The 16301-nt window shown below is 67.4% G+C and overlaps 7 non-coding genes across 7 annotated transcripts; all 7 read right to left on the bottom strand.

The window, feature by feature from the left end:
- Window positions 1–1297: 1297 nt before the first annotated feature.
- LOC141413555 (5S ribosomal RNA) lies at window positions 1298–1416 on the bottom strand. Its single transcript, XR_012438346.1, has one exon. It is a non-coding gene; the product is annotated as a 5S ribosomal RNA (ribosomal RNA).
- A 2135-nt stretch (window positions 1417–3551) lies between these two features.
- LOC141412997 (5S ribosomal RNA) lies at window positions 3552–3670 on the bottom strand. The gene has a single exon (XR_012437839.1). It is a non-coding gene; the product is annotated as a 5S ribosomal RNA (ribosomal RNA).
- Window positions 3671–5811: 2141 nt separating this feature from the next.
- LOC141413554 (5S ribosomal RNA) lies at window positions 5812–5930 on the bottom strand. Its single transcript, XR_012438345.1, has one exon. It is a non-coding gene; the product is annotated as a 5S ribosomal RNA (ribosomal RNA).
- A 2140-nt stretch (window positions 5931–8070) lies between these two features.
- LOC141413553 (5S ribosomal RNA) lies at window positions 8071–8189 on the bottom strand. Its single transcript, XR_012438344.1, has one exon. It is a non-coding gene; the product is annotated as a 5S ribosomal RNA (ribosomal RNA).
- A 2140-nt stretch (window positions 8190–10329) lies between these two features.
- LOC141413552 (5S ribosomal RNA) lies at window positions 10330–10448 on the bottom strand. Its single transcript, XR_012438343.1, has one exon. It is a non-coding gene; the product is annotated as a 5S ribosomal RNA (ribosomal RNA).
- Window positions 10449–12588: 2140 nt separating this feature from the next.
- LOC141413551 (5S ribosomal RNA) lies at window positions 12589–12707 on the bottom strand. The gene has a single exon (XR_012438342.1). It is a non-coding gene; the product is annotated as a 5S ribosomal RNA (ribosomal RNA).
- Window positions 12708–14851: 2144 nt separating this feature from the next.
- Window positions 14852–14970, bottom strand: LOC141413550 (5S ribosomal RNA). The gene has a single exon (XR_012438341.1). It is a non-coding gene; the product is annotated as a 5S ribosomal RNA (ribosomal RNA).
- Between the last annotated feature and the right edge of the window lie 1331 nt (window positions 14971–16301).

The following is a 16301-nucleotide window of genomic DNA, read 5'->3' as shown; positions in this document are numbered from 1 at the left end:
CAGACCCGGCCCCGTGCTACGCGGCCACGTGCTACAGGATCGTGCCAGCAGAACTGGCCCTGGCTGAGCCCCGTACCCACCCTCCTGCCATCCCTGGCCCTGCTAGCAAATGGCAGAGATCCTCTGGCCTCCGAGCCCAGACAAAAATCCTGATGCAGTTGGCCGAGGGGCCGCAAACCAAGGCTTCGCTTGTTCCCGCTCAGGCCCCAGCCATACCCTCTTGTCCTTCGGCTGCTCGTGTGTGGGGTGGGGGAGAGGAGGGTGCGTGCCCGTGCGTGCGTGCGTGTTCTGGGTGTCTCTGCGTGGTGTGTGTGTGTGTGTGTGTGTGTGTGTGTGTGTGTGTGTTAGATGCCGTGCCTGGTGTAGGTGGGGAAGAGCAAGCCCTCACGCACAGAGCCCCATCACACACTGGGGCCGGGCCGAGGGGGTAAATCTGCTCGGCCTGATTGCGTTGGGCATACATTGCAGAAGGTGGGTTTTCCAAGGCGGAGCAGAGGGTCCCGGCACCTGAGGTTGTCCACGGGGAGAATGTCTGTTCCACGGGGGCAAGCGGTCCCTTCCGTCGTGCCCAAGCCCATGTGACCCCGAAGGCCAGGTGGCCCCGGTCCTTGAGCTGACTGAGGAGTGCTTTGAGACCCGGAGGGTGGCACAGGCGACTGGGCGCCAGCGGCGGCCCTCCCTCCCTTTGAGCGGGACGGGGAGCTGCCGCTGGCATCCGGAGCTCTGGCGGCCTGCGCCCTCTGTCCCTGTGACCGCAGGCTCTGCCGTGGGAGGCGGGATCCCACGTAGAGGTCGCGCGCTGGCTGCCCTGTCTTGGGTTGAGCGACGGAGCGCGACGTGGAGCAGCACCCGACTGAGGCTCCCTGCTTCTCTGTCCCCTGGCGTCTTGCCCTGGACCCAGTGCACCACCTTGTGGCGAGCCCAGGTGTGGCGCGTCCCGCTGTGGGGCCCGCTGGGTTGCAGGACCCACTTTCTCATGGCTTCCGCACGTCCCTCCCCGCCCGCCTGGAGGGCAGTTGGGGAGCGGTCCCCAACGAGGCCTGGGACCAACCTCGCTGGTGACCCGTGTCGCGGGCGCGCGCCCCAGGAGAGTGTGGGGAGGGGAGAGGATTCGGGGACGTAGCTGTGAGGATTCGGTGTGCGTGGGTCTGGCGGGTGGCCCGGACGGGGTCGGGGTCGTGGTCACGGTGGGTCGTTGTGGTGGTGGTGGTGGTGGTGCTGGGGGTGGTGGTGGTGGGGGGGGGGTGGTGGCGAAGTCCCCGAAGACAAAAGGAGCAGCGAGGGAGGGAGGAGCAAAAGCCTACAGCACCCGGTATTCCCAGGCGGTCTCCCATCCAAGTACTAACCAGGCCCGACCCTGCTTAGCTTCCGAGATCAGACGAGATCGGGCGCGTTCAGGGTGGTATGGCCGTAGACGCTAGCCGCCGCCTCCGGGAGCCCCAAGAGCCTGCCGAGGGCCCCGGCGTGCGTCTCCACGCTGCTCTCCTGGCACGGCTGGGAGTCCGGGTGGGGGCTGGCAGCCCGGGGCCAGCGGCCAGAGGCCCCGCGCGCCTGCTCGGGCAGCCGGTCTCGCCCAAGTGGCCGCTGGGTGGCTTTCTTCCCGAGGTGTCCTGCTGCCAGGACGAGGGTCAAGTTTTCTCGGGGGAAAATTTCTCAGTGCTCTCGGGCGCTTGTTCTTCTGGGAATGTCCACTGCTGTGGCCAAGGCGGGGGACGCACAGCTCGGGCCAGGGCAAGAAGCCGCCCTCCTCCGTCGCCTCCTGGAGCCGTATCCTTGGGTGGGTGTGTGGCTCCCAGCGGAGGTCTCGGGGACCCTTCCGGTCCTCTTCGTCCGGAAAGCGCCACTGCCCCTCCAGCCCATCAGGAAAACGGCAGCCGCGCCCTTCGCCGACCCGCTCCGCCCTCCTCCACACTCAGGGCCTGGGGCTGCGGGGCTGAATCGTGAGGCTTTCCAGCCCAGGACTTCACCTCTGGCCCCTTTCACACCCGGGATCTTGGGAAGAAGAAACAAAACCAAACACAGCCAAAGCCATCTCCTCCGACCCGGGGCCCCTCCACATCCCTTCCGATCCCGGGTTCCTGCCGGCCTCCCGGGGCGTTTCTCCCAGGCAGGCCTACGCGGCCACTACACGGGGCTGAGCACTCGAGTCCTCGGGCGTCACGGGGCCCGCGGCCACGCCAAGCACGCACGACTCCCGGGTCTCGTCTGCTCCTGGGTGCCCTGGGCCTCTTCCCTGTGCCGCTGCTGGGTCTTGTGCCCCTGCTTGGCCTCCTTCAGACCCGGCCCCGTGCTACGCGGCCACGTGCTACAGGATCGTGCCAGCAGAACTGGCCCTGGCTGAGCCCCGTACCCACCCTCCTGCCATCCCTGGCCCTGCTAGCAAATGGCAGAGATCCTCTGGCCTCCGAGCCCAGACAAAAATCCTGATGCAGTTGGCCGAGGGGCCGCAAACCAAGGCTTCGCTTGTTCCCGCTCAGGCCCCAGCCATACCCTGTTGTCCTTCGGCTGCTAGTGTGTGGGGTGGGGGAGAGGAGGGTGCGTCCCCGTGCGTGCGTGCGTGGTCTGGGTGTCTCTGCGTGGTGTGTGTGTGTGTGTTAGATGCCGTGCCTGGTGTAGATGGGGAAGAGCAAGCCCTCACGCACAGAGCCCCATCACACACTGGGGCCGGGACGAGGGGGTCAATCTGCTCGGCCTGATTGCGTTGGGCATACATTGCAGAAGGTGGGTTTTCCAAGGCGGAGCAGAGGGTCCCGGCACCTGAGGTTGTCCACGGGGAGAATGTCTGTTCCACGGGGGCAAGCGGTCCCTTCCGTCGTGCCCAAGCCCATGTGACCCCGAAGGCCAGGTGGCCCCGGTCCTTGAGCTGACTGAGGAGTGCTTTGAGACCCGGAGGGTGGCACAGGCGACTGGGCGCCAGCGGCGGCCCTCCCTCCCTTTGAGCGGGACTGGGAGCTGCCGCTGGCATCCGGAGCTCTGGCGGCCTGCGCCCTCTGTCCCTGTGACCGCAGGCTCTGCCGTGGGAGGCGGGATCCCACGTAGAGGTCCCGCGCTGGCTGCCCTGTCTTGGGTTGAGCGACGGAGCGCGACGTGGAGCAGCACCCGACTGAGGCTCCCTGCTTCTCTGTCCCCTGGCGTCTTGCCCTGGACCCAGTGCACCACCTTGTGGCGAGCCCAGGTGTGGCGCGTCCCGCTGTGGGGCCCGCTGGGGTGCAGGACCCACTTTCTCATGGCTTCCGCACGTCCCTCCCCGCCCGCCTGGAGGGCAGTTGGGGAGCGGTCCCCAACGTGGCCTGGGACCAACCTCGCTGGTGACCCGTGTCGCGGGCGCGCGCCCCAGGAGAGTGTGGGGAGGGGAGAGGATTCGGGGACGTAGCTGTGAGGATTCGGTGTGCGTGGGTCTGGCGGGTGGCCCGGACGGGGTCGGGGTCGTGGTCACGGTGGGTCGTTGTGGTGGTGGTGGTGGTGGTGGTGCTGGGGGTGGTGGTGGTGGGGGGGGGGGTGGTGGCGAAGTCCCCGAAGACAAAAGGAGCAGCGAGGGAGGGAGGAGCAAAAGCCTACAGCACCCGGTATTCCCAGGCGGTCTCCCATCCAAGTACTAACCAGGCCCGACCCTGCTTAGCTTCCGAGATAAGACGAGATCGGGCGCGTTCAGGGTGGTATGGCCGTAGATGCTAGCCGCCGCCTCCGGGAGCCCGAAGAGCCTGCCGAGGGCCCCGGCGTGCATCTCCACGCTGCTCTCCTGGCACGGCTGGGAGTCCGGGTGGGGGCTGGCAGCCCGGGGCCAGCGGCCAGAGGCCCCGCGCGCCTGCTCGGGCAGCCGGTCTCGCCCAGGTGGCCGCTGGGTGGCTTTCTTCCCGAGGTGTCCTGCTGCCAGGACGAGGGTCAAGTTTTCTCGGGGGAAAATTTCTCAGTGCTCTCGGGCGCTTGTTCTTCTGGGAATGTCCACTGCTGTGGCCAAGGCGGGGGACGCACAGCTCGGGCCAGGGCAAGCAGCCGCCCTCCTCCGTCGCCTCCTGGAGCCGTATCCTTGGGAGGGTGCGTGGCTCCCAGCGGAGGTCTCGGGGACCCTTCCGGCCCTCTTCGTCCAGGAAAGCGCCACTGCCCCTCCAGCCCATCAGGAAAACGGCAGCCGCGCACTTCGCCGACCCGCTCCGCCCTCCTCCACACTCAGGGCCTGGGGCTGCGGGGCTGAATCGTGAGGCTTTCCAGCCCAGGACTTCACCTCTGGCCCCTTTCACACCCGGGATCTTGGGAAGAAGAAACAAAACCAAACACAGACAAAGCCATCTCCTCCGACCCGGGGCCCCTCCACATCCCTTCCGATCCCGGGTTCCTGCCGGCCTCCCGGGGCGTTTCTCCCAGGCAGGCCTTCGCGGCCACTACACGGGGCTGAGCACTCGAGTCCTCGGGCGTCACGGGGCCCGCGGCCACGCCAAGCACGCACGACTCCCGGGTCTCGTCTGCTCCTGGGTGCCCTGGGCCTCTTCCCTGTGCCGCTGCTGGGTCTTGTGCCCCTGCTTGGCCTCCTTCAGACCCGACCACGTGCTACGCGGCCACGTGCTACAGGATCGTGCCAGCAGAACTGGCCCTGGCTGAGCCCCATACCCACCCTCCTGCCATCCCTGGCCCTGCTAGCAAATGGCAGAGATCCTCTGGCCTCCGAGCCCAGACAAAAATCCTGATGCAGTTGGCCGAGTGGCCGCAAACCAAGGCTTCGCTTGTTCCCGCTCAGGCCCCAGCCATACCCTCTTGTCCTTCGGCTGCTCGTGTGTGGGGTGGGGGAGAGGAGGGTGCGTGCCCGTGCGTGCGTGCGTGTTCTGGGTGTCTCTGCGTGGTGTGTGTGTGTGTGTGTGTGTGTGTTAGATGCCGTGCCTGGTGTAGGTGGGGAAGAGCAAGCCCTCACACACAGAGCCCCATCACACACTGGGGCCGGGCCGAGGGGGTAAATCTGCTCGGCCTGATTGCGTTGGGCATACATTGCAGAAGGTGGGTTTTCCAAGGCGGAGCAGAGGGTCCCGGCACCTGAGGTTGTCCACGGGGAGAATGTCTGTTCCACGGGGGCAAGCGGTCCCTTCCGTCGTGCCCAAGCCCATGTGACCCCGAAGGCCAGGTGGCCCCGGTCCTTGAGCTGACTGAGGAGTGCTTTGAGACCCGGAGGGTGGCACAGGCGACTGGGCGCCAGCGGCGGCCCTCCCTCCCTTTGAGCGGGACGGGGAGCTGCCGCTGGCATCCGGAGCTCTGGCGGCCTGCGCCCTCTGTCCCTGTGACCGCAGGCTCTGCCGTGGGAGGCGGGATCCCACGTAGAGGTCGCGCGCTGGCTGCCCTGTCTTGGGTTGAGCGACGGAGCGCGACGTGGAGCAGCACCCGACTGAGGCTCCCTGCTTCTCTGTCCCCTGGCGTCTTGCCCTGGACCCAGTGCACCACCTTGTGGCGAGCCCAGGTGTGGCGCGTCCCGCTGTGGGGCCCGCTGGGTTGCAGGACCCACTTTCTCATGGCTTCCGCACGTCCCTCCCCGCCCGCCTGGAGGGCAGTTGGGGAGCGGTCCCCAACGAGGCCTGGGACCAACCTCGCTGGTGACCCGTGTCGCGGGCGCGCGCCCCAGGAGAGTGTGGGGAGGGGAGAGGATTCGGGGACGTAGCTGTGAGGATTCGGTGTGCGTGGGTCTGGCGGGTGGCCCGGACGGGGTCGGGGTCGTGGTCACGGTGGGTCGTTGTGGTGGTGGTGGTGGTGGTGCTGGGGGTGGTGGTGGTGGGGGGGGGTGGTGGCGAAGTCCCCGAAGACAAAAGGAGCAGCGAGGGAGGGAGGAGCAAAAGCCTACAGCACCCGGTATTCCCAGGCGGTCTCCCATCCAAGTACTAACCAGGCCCGACCCTGCTTAGCTTCCGAGATCAGACGAGATCGGGCGCGTTCAGGGTGGTATGGCCGTAGACGCTAGCCGCCGCCTCCGGGAGCCCCAAGAGCCTGCCGAGGGCCCCGGCGTGCGTCTCCACGCTGCTCTCCTGGCACGGCTGGGAGTCCGGGTGGGGGCTGGCAGCCCGGGGCCAGCGGCCAGAGGCCCCGCGCGCCTGCTCGGGCAGCCGGTCTCGCCCAAGTGGCCGCTGGGTGGCTTTCTTCCCGAGGTGTCCTGCTGCCAGGACGAGGGTCAAGTTTTCTCGGGGGAAAATTTCTCAGTGCTCTCGGGCGCTTGTTCTTCTGGGAATGTCCACTGCTGTGGCCAAGGCGGGGGACGCACAGCTCGGGCCAGGGCAAGAAGCCGCCCTCCTCCGTCGCCTCCTGGAGCCGTATCCTTGGGTGGGTGTGTGGCTCCCAGCGGAGGTCTCGGGGACCCTTCCGGTCCTCTTCGTCCGGAAAGCGCCACTGCCCCTCCAGCCCATCAGGAAAACGGCAGCCGCGCCCTTCGCCGACCCGCTCCGCCCTCCTCCACACTCAGGGCCTGGGGCTGCGGGGCTGAATCGTGAGGCTTTCCAGCCCAGGACTTCACCTCTGGCCCCTTTCACACCCGGGATCTTGGGAAGAAGAAACAAAACCAAACACAGCCAAAGCCATCTCCTCCGACCCGGGGCCCCTCCACATCCCTTCCGATCCCGGGTTCCTGCCGGCCTCCCGGGGCGTTTCTCCCAGGCAGGCCTACGCGGCCACTACACGGGGCTGAGCACTCGAGTTCTCGGGCGTCACGGGGCCCGTGGCCACGCCAAGCACGCACGACTCCCGGGTCTCGTCTGCTCCTGGGTGCCCTGGGCCTCTTCCCTGTGCCGCTGCTGGGTCTTGTGCCCCTGCTTGGCCTCCTTCAGACCCGACACCGTGCTACGCGGCCACGTGCTACAGGATCGTGCCAGCAGAACTGGCCCTGGCTGAGCCCCGTACCCACCCTCCTGCCATCCCTGGCCCTGCTAGCAAATGGCAGAGATCCTCTGGCCTCCGAGCCCAGACAAAAATCCTGATGCAGTTGGCCGAGGGGCCGCAAACCAAGGCTTCGCTTGTTCCCGCTCAGGCCCCAGCCATACCCTCTTGTCCTTCGGCTGCTCGTGTGTGGGGTGGGGGAGAGGAGGGTGCGTCCCCGTGCGTGCGTGCGTGGTCTGGGTGTCTCTGCGTGGTGTGTGTGTGTGTGTGTGTGTGTGTTAGATGCCGTGCCTGGTGTAGGTGGGGAAGAGCAAGCCCTCACGCACAGAGCCCCATCACACACTGGGGCCGGGCCGAGGGGGTCAATCTGCTCGGCCTGATTGCGTTGGGCATACATTGCAGAAGGTGGGTTTTCCAAGGCGGAGCAGAGGGTCCCGGCACCTGAGGTTGTCCACGGGGAGAATGTCTGTTCCACGGGGGCAAGCGGTCCCTTCCGTCGTGCCCAAGCCCATGTGACCCCGGAGGCCAGGTGGCCCCAGTCCTTGAGCTGACTGAGGAGTGCTTTGAGACCCGGAGGGTGGCACAGGCGACTGGGCGCCAGCGGCGGCCCTCCCTCCCTTTGAGCGGGACGGGAAGCTGACGCTGGCATCCCGAGCTCTGGCGGCCTGCGCCCTCTGTCCCTGTGACCGCAGGCTCTGCCGTGGGAGGCGGGATCCCACGTAGAGGTCGCACGCTGGCTGCCCTGTCTTGGGTTGAGCGACGGAGCGCGACGTGGAGCAGCACCCGACTGAGGCTCCCTGCTTCTCTGTCCCCTGGCGTCTTGCCCTGGACCAAGTGCAACACCTTGTGGCGAGCCCAGGTGTGGCGCGTCCCGCTGTGGGGCCCGCTGGGGTGCAGGACCCACTTTCTCATGGCTTCCGCACGACCCTCCCCGCCCGCCTGGAGGGCAGTTGGGGAGCGGTCCCCAACGTGGCCTGGGACCAACCTCGCTGGTGACCCGTGTCGCGGGCGCGCGCCCCAGGAGAGTGTGGGGAGGGGAGAGGATTCGGGGACGTAGCTGTGAGGATTCGGTGTGCGTGGGTCTGGCGGGTGGCCCGGACGGGGTCGGGGTCGTGGTCACGGTGGGTCGTTGTGGTGGTGGTGGTGGTGGTGCTGGGGGTGGTGGTGGTGGGGGGGGGTGGTGGCGAAGTCCCCGAAGACAAAAGGAGCAGCGAGGGAGGGAGGAGCAAAAGCCTACAGCACCCGGTATTCCCAGGCGGTCTCCCATCCAAGTACTAACCAGGCCCGACCCTGCTTAGCTTCCGAGATCAGACGAGATCGGGCGCGTTCAGGGTGGTATGGCCGTAGACGCTAGCCGCCGCCTCCGGGAGCCCCAAGAGCCTGCCGAGGGCCCCGGCGTGCGTCTCCACGCTGCTCTCCTGGCACGGCTGGGAGTCCGGGTGGGGGCTGGCAGCCCGGGGCCAGCGGCCAGAGGCCCCGCGCGCCTGCTCGGGCAGCCGGTCTCGCCCAGGTGGCCGCTGGGTGGCTTTCTTCCCGAGGTGTCCTGCTGCCAGGACGAGGGTCAAGTTTTCTCGGGGGAAAATTTCTCAGTGCTCTCGGGCGCTTGTTCTTCTGGGAATGTCCACTGCTGTGGCCAAGGCGGGGGACGCACAGCTCGGGCCAGGGCAAGCAGCCGCCCTCCTCCGTCGCCTCCTGGAGCCGTATCCTTGGGTGGGTGCGTGGCTCCCAGCGGAGGTCTCGGGGACCCTTCCGGTCCTCTTCGTCCGGAAAGCGCCACTGCCCCTCCAGCCCATCAGGAAAACGGCAGCCGCGCCCTTCGCCGACCCGCTCCGCCCTCCTCCACACTCAGGGCCTGGGGCTGCGGGGCTGAATCGTGAGGCTTTCCAGCCCAGGACTTCACCTCTGGCCCCTTTCACACCCGGGATCTTGGGAAGAAGAAACAAAACCAAACACAGCCAAAGCCATCTCCTCCGACCTGGGGCCCCTCCACATCCCTTCCGATCCCGGGTTCCTGCCGGCCTCCCGGGGCGTTTCTCCCAGGCAGGCCTTCGCGGCCACTACACGGGGCTGAGCACTCGAGTCCTCGGGCGTCACGGGGCCCGCGGCCACGCCAAGCACGCACGACTCCCGGGTCTCGTCTGCTCCTGGGTGCCCTGGGCCTCTTCCCTGTGCCGCTGCTGGGTCTTGTGCCCCTGCTTGGCCTCCTTCAGACCCGGCCCCGTGCTACGCGGCCACGTGCTACAGGATCGTGCCAGCAGAACTGGCCCTGTCTGAGCCCCGTACCAACCCTCCTGCCATCCCTGGCCCTGCTAGCAAATGGCAGAGATCCTCTGGCCTCCGAGCCCAGACAAAAATCCTGATGCAGTTGGCCGAGGGGCCGCAAACCAAGGCTTCGCTTGTTCCCGCTCAGGCCCCAGCCATACCCTCTTGTCCTTCGGCTGCTCGTGTGTGGGGTGGGGGAGAGGAGGGTGCGTCCCCGTGCGTGCGTGCGTGGTCTGGGTGTCTCTGCGTGGTGTGTGTGTGTGTGTGTGTGTGTGTTAGATGCCGTGCCTGGTGTAGGTGGGGAAGAGCAAGCCCTCACGCACAGAGCCCCATCACACACTGGGGCCGGGCCGAGGGGGTCAATCTGCTCGGCCTGATTGCGTTGGGCATACATTGCAGAAGGTGGGTTTTCCAAGGCGGAGCAGAGGGTCCCGGCACCTGAGGTTGTCCACGGGGAGAATGTCTGTTCCACGGGGGCAAGCGGTCCCTTCCGTCGTGCCCAAGCCCATGTGACACCGAAGGCCAGGTGGCCCCGGTCCTTGAGCTGACTGAGGAGTGCTTTGAGACCCGGAGGGTGGCACAGGCGACTGGGCGCCAGCGGCGGCCCTCCCTCCCTTTGAGCGGGACGGGGAGCTGCCGCTGGCATCCGGAGCTCTGGCGGCCTGCGCCCTCTGTCCCTGTGACCGCAGGCTCTGCCGTGGGAGGCGGGATCCCACGTAGAGGTCGCGCGCTGGCTGCCCTGTCTTGGGTTGAGCGACGGAGCGCGACGTGGAGCAGCACCCGACTGAGGCTCCCTGCTTCTCTGTCCCCTGGCGTCTTGCCCTGGACCCAGTGCACCACCTTGTGGCGAGCCCAGGTGTGGCGCGTCCCGCTGTGGGGCCCGCTGGGGTGCAGGACCCACTTTCTCATGGCTTCCGCACGTCCCTCCCCGCCCGCCTGGAGGGCAGTTGGGGAGCGGTCCCCAACGAGGCCTGGGACCAACCTCGCTGGTGACCCGTGTCGCGGGCGCGCGCCCCAGGAGAGTGTGGGGAGGGGAGAGGATTCGGGGACGTAGCTGTGAGGATTCGGTGTGCGTGGGTCTGGCGGGTGGCCCGGACGGGGTCGGGGTCGTGGTCACGGTGGGTCGTTGTGGTGGTGGTGGTGGTGGTGCTGGGGGTGGTGGTGGTGGGGGGGGGTGGTGGCGAAGTCCCCGAAGACAAAAGGAGCAGCGAGGGAGGGAGGAGCAAAAGCCTACAGCACCCGGTATTCCCAGGCGGTCTCCCATCCAAGTACTAACCAGGCCCGACCCTGCTTAGCTTCCGAGATCAGACGAGATCGGGCGCGTTCAGGGTGGTATGGCCGTAGACGCTAGCCGCCGCCTCCGGGAGCCCCAAGAGCCTGCCGAGGGCCCCGGCGTGCGTCTCCACGCTGCTCTCCTGGCACGGCTGGGAGTCCGGGTGGGGGCTGGCAGCCCGGGGCCAGCGGCCAGAGGCCCCGCGCGCCTGCTCGGGCAGCCGGTCTCGCCCAAGTGGCCGCTGGGTGGCTTTCTTCCCGAGGTGTCCTGCTGCCAGGACGAGGGTCAAGTTTTCTCGGGGGAAAATTTCTCAGTGCTCTCGGGCGCTTGTTCTTCTGGGAATGTCCACTGCTGTGGCCAAGGCGGGGGACGCACAGCTCGGGCCAGGGCAAGAAGCCGCCCTCCTCCGTCGCCTCCTGGAGCCGTATCCTTGGGTGGGTGTGTGGCTCCCAGCGGAGGTCTCGGGGACCCTTCCGGTCCTCTTCGTCCGGAAAGCGCCACTGCCCCTCCAGCCCATCAGGAAAACGGCAGCCGCGCCCTTCGCCGACCCGCTCCGCCCTCCTCCACACTCAGGGCCTGGGGCTGCGGGGCTGAATCGTGAGGCTTTCCAGCCCAGGACTTCACCTCTGGCCCCTTTCACACCCGGGATCTTGGGAAGAAGAAACAAAACCAAACACAGCCAAAGCCATCTCCTCCGACCCGGGGCCCCTCCACATCCCTTCCGATCCCGGGTTCCTGCCGGCCTCCCGGGGCGTTTCTCCCAGGCAGGCCTACGCGGCCACTACACGGGGCTGAGCACTCGAGTTCTCGGGCGTCACGGGGCCCGTGGCCACGCCAAGCACGCACGACTCCCGGGTCTCGTCTGCTCCTGGGTGCCCTGGGCCTCTTCCCTGTGCCGCTGCTGGGTCTTGTGCCCCTGCTTGGCCTCCTTCAGACCCGACACCGTGCTACGCGGCCACGTGCTACAGGATCGTGCCAGCAGAACTGGCCCTGGCTGAGCCCCGTACCCACCCTCCTGCCATCCCTGGCCCTGCTAGCAAATGGCAGAGATCCTCTGGCCTCCGAGCCCAGACAAAAATCCTGATGCAGTTGGCCGAGGGGCCGCAAACCAAGGCTTCGCTTGTTCCCGCTCAGGCCCCAGCCATACCCTCTTGTCCTTCGGCTGCTCGTGTGTGGGGTGGGGGAGAGGAGGGTGCGTCCCCGTGCGTGCGTGCGTGGTCTGGGTGTCTCTGCGTGGTGTGTGTGTGTGTGTGTGTGTGTGTTAGATGCCGTGCCTGGTGTAGGTGGGGAAGAGCAAGCCCTCACGCACAGAGCCCCATCACACACTGGGGCCGGGCCGAGGGGGTCAATCTGCTCGGCCTGATTGCGTTGGGCATACATTGCAGAAGGTGGGTTTTCCAAGGCGGAGCAGAGGGTCCCGGCACCTGAGGTTGTCCACGGGGAGAATGTCTGTTCCACGGGGGCAAGCGGTCCCTTCCGTCGTGCCCAAGCCCATGTGACCCCGGAGGCCAGGTGGCCCCAGTCCTTGAGCTGACTGAGGAGTGCTTTGAGACCCGGAGGGTGGCACAGGCGACTGGGCGCCAGCGGCGGCCCTCCCTCCCTTTGAGCGGGACGGGAAGCTGACGCTGGCATCCCGAGCTCTGGCGGCCTGCGCCCTCTGTCCCTGTGACCGCAGGCTCTGCCGTGGGAGGCGGGATCCCACGTAGAGGTCGCACGCTGGCTGCCCTGTCTTGGGTTGAGCGACGGAGCGCGACGTGGAGCAGCACCCGACTGAGGCTCCCTGCTTCTCTGTCCCCTGGCGTCTTGCCCTGGACCAAGTGCAACACCTTGTGGCGAGCCCAGGTGTGGCGCGTCCCGCTGTGGGGCCCGCTGGGGTGCAGGACCCACTTTCTCATGGCTTCCGCACGACCCTCCCCGCCCGCCTGGAGGGCAGTTGGGGAGCGGTCCCCAACGTGGCCTGGGACCAACCTCGCTGGTGACCCGTGTCGCGGGCGCGCGCCCCAGGAGAGTGTGGGGAGGGGAGAGGATTCGGGGACGTAGCTGTGAGGATTCGGTGTGCGTGGGTCTGGCGGGTGGCCCGGACGGGGTCGGGGTCGTGGTCACGGTGGGTCGTTGTGGTGGTGGTGGTGGTGGTGCTGGGGGTGGTGGTGGTGGGGGGGGGTGGTGGCGAAGTCCCCGAAGACAAAAGGAGCAGCGAGGGAGGGAGGAGCAAAAGCCTACAGCACCCGGTATTCCCAGGCGGTCTCCCATCCAAGTACTAACCAGGCCCGACCCTGCTTAGCTTCCGAGATCAGACGAGATCGGGCGCGTTCAGGGTGGTATGGCCGTAGACGCTAGCCGCCGCCTCCGGGAGCCCCAAGAGCCTGCCGAGGGCCCCGGCGTGCGTCTCCACGCTGCTCTCCTGGCACGGCTGGGAGTCCGGGTGGGGGCTGGCAGCCCGGGGCCAGCGGCCAGAGGCCCCGCGCGCCTGCTCGGGCAGCCGGTCTCGCCCAGGTGGCCGCTGGGTGGCTTTCTTCCCGAGGTGTCCTGCTGCCAGGACGAGGGTCAAGTTTTCTCGGGGGAAAATTTCTCAGTGCTCTCGGGCGCTTGTTCTTCTGGGAATGTCCACTGCTGTGGCCAAGGCGGGGGACGCACAGCTCGGGCCAGGGCAAGCAGCCGCCCTCCTCCGTCGCCTCCTGGAGCCGTATCCTTGGGTGGGTGCGTGGCTCCCAGCGGAGGTCTCGGGGACCCTTCCGGTCCTCTTCGTCCGGAAAGCGCCACTGCCCCTCCAGCCCATCAGGAAAACGGCAGCCGCGCCCTTCGCCGACCCGCTCCGCCCTCCTCCACACTCAGGGCCTGGGGCTGCGGGGCTGAATCGTGAGGCTTTCCAGCCCAGGACTTCACCTCTGGCCCCTTTCACACCCGGGATCTTGGGAAGAAGAAACAAAACCAAACACAGCCAAAGCCATCTCCTCCGACCTGGGGCCCCTCCACATCCCTTCCGATCCCGGGTTCCTGCCGGCCTCCCGGGGCGTTTCTCCCAGGCAGGCCTTCGCGGCCACTACACGGGGCTGAGCACTCGAGTCCTCGGGCGTCACGGGGCCCGCGGCCACGCCAAGCACGCACGACTCCCGGGTCTCGTCTGCTCCTGGGTGCCCTGGGCCTCTTCCCTGTGCCGCTGCTGGGTCTTGTGCCCCTGCTTGGCCTCCTTCAGACCCGGCCCCGTGCTACGCGGCCACGTGCTACAGGATCGTGCCAGCAGAACTGGCCCTGTCTGAGCCCCGTACCAACCCTCCTGCCATCCCTGGCCCTGCTAGCAAATGGCAGAGATCCTCTGGCCTCCGAGCCCAGACAAAAATCCTGATGCAGTTGGCCGAGGGGCCGCAAACCAAGGCTTCGCTTGTTCCCGCTCAGGCCCCAGCCATACCCTCTTGTCCTTCGGCTGCTCGTGTGTGGGGTGGGGGAGAGGAGGGTGCGTCCCCGTGCGTGCGTGCGTGGTCTGGGTGTCTCTGCGTGGTGTGTGTGTGTGTGTGTGTGTGTGTTAGATGCCGTGCCTGGTGTAGGTGGGGAAGAGCAAGCCCTCACGCACAGAGCCCCATCACACACTGGGGCCGGGCCGAGGGGGTCAATCTGCTCGGCCTGATTGCGTTGGGCATACATTGCAGAAGGTGGGTTTTCCAAGGCGGAGCAGAGGGTCCCGGCACCTGAGGTTGTCCACGGGGAGAATGTCTGTTCCACGGGGGCAAGCGGTCCCTTCCGTCGTGCCCAAGCCCATGTGACACCGAAGGCCAGGTGGCCCCGGTCCTTGAGCTGACTGAGGAGTGCTTTGAGACCCGGAGGGTGGCACAGGCGACTGGGCGCCAGCGGCGGCCCTCCCTCCCTTTGAGCGGGACGGGGAGCTGCCGCTGGCATCCCGAGCTCTGGCGGCCTGCGCCCTCTGTCCCTGTGACCGCAGGCTCTGCCGTGGGAGGCGGGATCCCACGTAGAGGTCGCGCGCTGGCTGCCCTGTCTTGGGTTGAGCGACGGAGCGCGACGTGGAGCAGCACCCGACTGAGGCTCCCTGCTTCTCTGTCCCCTGGCGTCTTGCCCTGGACCCAGTGCACCACCTTGTGGCGAGCCCAGGTGTGGCGCGTCCCGCTGTGGGGCCCGCTGGGGTGCAGGACCCACTTTCTCATGGCTTCCGCACGTCCCTCCCCGCCCGCCTGGAGGGCAGTTGGGGAGCGGTCCCCAACGTGGCCTGGGACCAACCTCGCTGGTGACCCGTGTCGCGGGCGCGTGCCACAGGAGAGTGTGGGGAGGGGAGAGGATTCGGGGACGTAGCTGTGAGGATTCGGTGTGCGTGGGTCTGGCGGGTGGCCCGGACGGGGTCGGGGTCGTGGTCACGGTGGGTCGTTGTGGTGGTGGTGGTGGTGGTGGTGCTGGGGGTGGTGGTGGTGGGGGGGGGGTGGTGGCGAAGTCCCCGAAGACAAAAGGAGCAGCGAGGGAGGGAGGAGCAAAAGCCTACAGCACCCGGTATTCCCAGGCGGTCTCCCATCCAAGTACTAACCAGGCCCGACCCTGCTTAGCTTCCGAGATCAGACGAGATCGGGCGCGTTCAGGGTGGTATGGCCGTAGACGCTAGCCGCCGCCTCCGGGAGCCCCAAGAGCCTGCCGAGGGCCCCGGCGTGCGTCTCCACGCTGCTCTCCTGGCACGGCTGGGAGTCCGGGTGGGGGCTGGCAGCCCGGGGCCAGCGGCCAGAGGCCCCGCGCGCCTGCTCGGGCAGCCGGTCTCGCCCAGGTGGCCGCTGGGTGGCTTTCTTCCCGAGGTGTCCTGCTGCCATGACGAGGGTCAAGTTTTCTCGGGGGAAAATTTCTCAGGGCTCTCGGGCGCTTGTTCTTCTGGGAATGTCCACTGCTGTGGCCAAGGCGGGGGACGCACAGCTCGGGCCAGGGCAAGCAGCCGCCCTCCTCCGTCGCCTCCTGGAGCCGTATCCTTGGGTGGGTGCGTGGCTCCCAGCGGAGGTCTCGGGGACCCTTCCGGTCCTCTTCGTCCGGAAAGCGCCACTGCCCCTCCAGCCCATCAGGAAAACGGCAGCCGCGCCCTTCGCCGACCCGCTCCGCCCTCCTCCACACTCAGGGCCTGGGGCTGCGGGGCTGAATCGTGAGGCTTTCCAGCCCAGGACTTCACCTCTGGCCCCTTTCACACCCGGGATCTTGGGAAGAAGAAACAAAACCAAACACAGCCAAAGCCATCTCCTCCGACCCGGGGCCCCTCCACATCCCTTCCGATCCCGGGTTCCTGCCGGCCTCCCGGGGCGTTTCTCCCAGGCAGGCCTTCGCGGCCACTACACGGGGCTGAGCACTCGAGTCCTCGGGCGTCACGGGGCCCGCGGCCACGCCAAGCACGCACGACTCCCGGGTCTCGTCTGCTCCTGGGTGCCCTGGGCCTCTTCCCTGTGCCGCTGCTGGGTCTTGTGCCCCTGCTTGGCCTCCTTCAGACCCGACCCCGTGCTACGCGGCCACGTGCTACAGGATCGTGCCAGCAGAACTGGCCCTGACTGAGCCCCGTACCCACCCTCCTGCCATCCCTGGCCCTGCTAGCAAATGGCAGAGATCCTCTGGCCTCCGAGCCCAGACAAAAATCCTGATGCAGTTGGCCGAGGGGCCGCAAACCAAGGCTTCGCTTGTTCCCGCTCAGGCCCCAGCCATACCCTCTTGTCCTTCGGCTGCTCGTGTGTGGGGTGGGGGAGAGGAGGGTGCGTCCCCGTGCGTGCGTGCGTGGTCTGGGTGTCTCTGCGTGGTGTGTGTGTGTGTGTGTGTGTGTGTGTGTGTGTGTGTGTGTTAGATGCCGTGCCTGGTGTAGGTGGGGAAGAGCAAGCCCTCACGCACAGAGCCCCATCACACACTGGGGCCGGGCCGAGGGGGTCAATCTGCTCGGCCTGATTGCGTTGGGCATACATTGCAGAAG

Source organism: Castor canadensis, chromosome 10, assembly GCF_047511655.1.
Source record: "Castor canadensis chromosome 10, mCasCan1.hap1v2, whole genome shotgun sequence".
In the NCBI taxonomy this organism is placed as follows: domain Eukaryota; kingdom Metazoa; phylum Chordata; class Mammalia; order Rodentia; family Castoridae; genus Castor; species Castor canadensis.
This window is presented reverse-complemented; position numbering and strand designations above follow the sequence as displayed.